Source organism: Littorina saxatilis, linkage group LG8 (assembly GCF_037325665.1).
Source record: "Littorina saxatilis isolate snail1 linkage group LG8, US_GU_Lsax_2.0, whole genome shotgun sequence".
NCBI lineage: Eukaryota > Metazoa > Mollusca > Gastropoda > Littorinimorpha > Littorinidae > Littorina > Littorina saxatilis.
In genome coordinates this window covers 17,965,586-17,969,095 of record NC_090252.1, presented here as the reverse complement: position 1 = coordinate 17,969,095, position 3,510 = coordinate 17,965,586, and the positions used below count along the sequence as shown (strand labels likewise).

The window sequence follows — 3,510 nt, the reverse complement described above, 5'->3', positions numbered from 1 at the left end:
CAAGTGGAGGGATGGTTTTGTCCCGTGTAACAGCCTGGCCAGATATAAGACAGTGGAACGAACTGTTTTCACGATGAGGAGTGTGCCCTTAGAAGTCCTGCACGTTTATGAAGAGTTACAGAAATACTCGTCATACTTACGTGTCTGCGTGTGGTAAAAATTCAAAAACAAATAGACTACCAACGTTCAAATTCAGAATAAAACAAGTCGCGTAAGGCGAAAATACAATATTTAGTCAAGTAGCTGTGGAACTCACAGAATGAAACTGAACGCAATGCAACGCAGCAAGACCGTATACTCGTAGCATCGTCAGTCCACCGCTCGATGCAGTGAAATTGACAAGAAGAGCGGGGTAGTAGTTGCGCTGAGAAGGATAGCACGCTTTTCTGTACCTCTCTTCGTTTTAACTTTCTGAGCGTGTTTTTAATCCAAACATATCACATCTATATGTTTTTGGAATCAGGAACCCACAAGGAATAAGATGAAATTGTTTTTAAATCGATTTCGGAAATTTTATTTTAATAATAATTTTTATATTTTTAATTTTCAGAGCTTGTTTTTAATCCGATTATAACATATTTATATGTTTTTGGAATCAGAAAATGATGAAGAATAAGATAAATGTAAATTTAAATCGTTTTTAAAAAAAAATGTTTTTTTTAAATTTTCAGATTTTTAATGACCAAAGTCATTAATTAATTTTTAAGCCACCAAGCTGAAATGCAATACCGAAGTCCAGCCTTCGTCGAAGATTGCTGGGCCAAAATTTCAATCAATTTGATTGAAAAATGAGGGTGTGACAGTGCCGCCTCAACTTTTACAAAAAGCCGGATATGACGTCATCAAAGGTATTTATCGAAAAAAAGAAAAAAATGTCCGGGGATATCATTCCCAGGAACTTTCATGTCAAATTTCATAAAGATCGGTCCAGTAGTTTGCTCTGAATCGCTCCACACACACAGGCAGACACACACACACACACACACACACACACACACACACACACACACACACACACACACACACACACACACACACACACACATACACACCACAACCCTCGTCTCGATTCCCCCTTCTACGTTAAAACATTTAGTCAAAACTTGACTAAATGTAAAAACAAGAAAGGTATATTGTTGGAACGTTCAATTATTGACAAAACAGAACGTTTCGTTCACAAATATATCGACCCAGCGGTCTTTTAAGTCCACAGACAAACACTAATTACACCAAACTTGTCTTGAAACAATCTTCGGCCGCTTGCAGAGAAGACACAATCGAATGAGGCAATCATTAATGACGAAAATGCGCGTGGTACGTTTTATGTTTCTCTTTGAACACGGCAATAAGGCAGCGTGGAGTTGAACATCTCAGTATTTAAAACGGATAACAAAAATTGGTTTTATTTGCCTCAACATTTCGTAAACAATACCACTTTAACTCAAATGTGTGATCACGAACACTTGAACGCGGAACTTAAGCACAGAGATGCACAATCATGGTGTGACACAGACACAGACAAGTTAATACGGAAATCCTGTTGTTAGCCGTGAATGAAATTGTAAACAAGTGCCAAAATCTAATAATATGTCTATACACACGTCATGAGTATAAGTTTTATTCTGAACACTTAATTCCTCTATTCCTATAAAAATTATGTCTATACAAACGTCATGAGTATAATCTTTAGTCTGAAAACTCATTTGCTCTATTCCTTTGTCTACAAACGTCATGAGTATAAGCTTTAGTCTGAAAACTCAATTTCTCTATGCCTATGTCTACAAACGTCATGAGTATAAGCTTTAGTCTGAAAACTCAATTTCTCTATGCCTATGTCTACAAACGTCATGAGTATCAGCTTTAGTCTGAAAACTCAATTTCTCTCTGCCTATGTATACAAACGTCATGAGTATAAGCTTTAGTCTGAAAACTCAATTTCTCTATGCCTATGTCTACAAACGTCATGAGTATAAGCTTTAGTCTGAAACCCTAATTTCTCTATGCCTTTGTATACAAACGTTATGAGTATAAGCTTTAGTCTGAAACCCTAATTTCTCTATGCCTATGTCTACAAACGTTATGCGTCTTCTCTCCACGACCACACCGAGTTTTTGTGGATGTGACAAAAGTTGACCGAGCCAGGTAAATTTTTGTTTGTGTGTTTGCTTGCTTAACGCCCAGCCGACCACGAAGGGACCAGGGCGGTGCTGCTTTGATAACGTGCGCCACACACAAGACAGAAGTCGCAGCACAGGCTTCATATGTCTCACCCATTCTGACACTGGACCAACCAGTCCTAGCACTAACCCCATAATGCCAGACGCCAGGCGGAGCAGCCACTAGATTGCCAATTTTAAAGTCTAAGGTATGACCCGGCCGGGGTTCGAACCCACGACCTCCCGATCACGGGGCGGACGCCTTACCACAAGGCCAACCATGCCAGTAGCCAGGTAAATGAAAACAAATCGTTTTAAAGTTAGAATAAGGTGCTGTTTGTAACTGTGTGCAACAATAGCGCATATTATTTTATGTTTTAAATCTGACACTACGCACTAATTTTTTGTAGCCTAGATAAGGACATTCAACACTTTGAGACTCGAGCCTTCAGGAATGAAAACCAACGCGCAAACAAGTAGACAACCGGAATCATAAACTCAGTGCATCTGCGGTCGGTGTCAAGAAATCCATCATACCAGTATACATATATACAATGGTCCTCCTCAGGACTAGATTACCTTGCGATACGTCCCCCACAAAGGGACTTTGCTCTGTAAATCTCGGTCCCCCTTGAGGAGACTTGAGGAGACTTGAGGAGGGTCTGATGCTCCCAATAGGCTGTCTGTGAAGGGATACTTATTTCTCTCTTTATCTCTGCTAAGAGATTTTAACAAATCTCGGAAGAAAGTCTCTGCTGACTTTTAATTGTTTCTTTTACTATTTCTGATGTTTTATATATATATATATATATATATAGTAACGTGGCTCAAAGCATCTGGTATCTACTGCTACTAAACGAGCCAACCCGGCTACATTTAACTTAAAAAAAAAAAAATTAATGTTCGTGTATCTCTCTCTCTCTCTCTCTCTATATATATATATAATATATATATAGATGTGTGTGATATGAGTAGTCCCTCTCTGGGCGAGGGCTGGTTGAAAAAAAAGCTCGTTTGCATTGACTATGCTTCAACCATTGTAAAAAAATAATTGATTTGATTTGATTTGATTCCCACGCATCCATGATAGGCGTCTGAAATTGCGTGTCAGTAAATCAGTCAAGAGACGAACGAGGTAAAGAGCAAAGCCCCAGCCAAGCAAACTGAGGTGTTCTTACTGTCACTGAGTCGTCGCCGCAGTTCCTCACGGCTGAGTACAGCGCCTGCCACTGCCACTGTCTGTCTCCCCTTGTCGCTCAGAGCTGGAAATACAATTCACTGTGAACAGTATGATGATGGAAAAAGGAGGGGGGGGGTGACGACAATGACGATGATGGTGATGATAATGTAGATT

The 3,510-nt window shown here is 39.6% G+C and overlaps 1 long non-coding RNA gene across 2 annotated transcripts in view; it reads right to left on the bottom strand.

Moving 5' to 3' along the window:
* Window positions 1–3,314: 3,314 nt before the first annotated feature.
* LOC138972973 (uncharacterized) overlaps window positions 3,315–3,510 on the bottom strand; it is a 10,949-nt gene continuing 10,753 nt past the window's right edge. For both annotated transcript variants that reach the window (XR_011457836.1, XR_011457835.1), the window contains exon 3: window positions 3,315–3,418. This is a non-coding gene — a long non-coding RNA (uncharacterized lncRNA). The remainder of the gene's footprint in view (window positions 3,419–3,510) is intronic.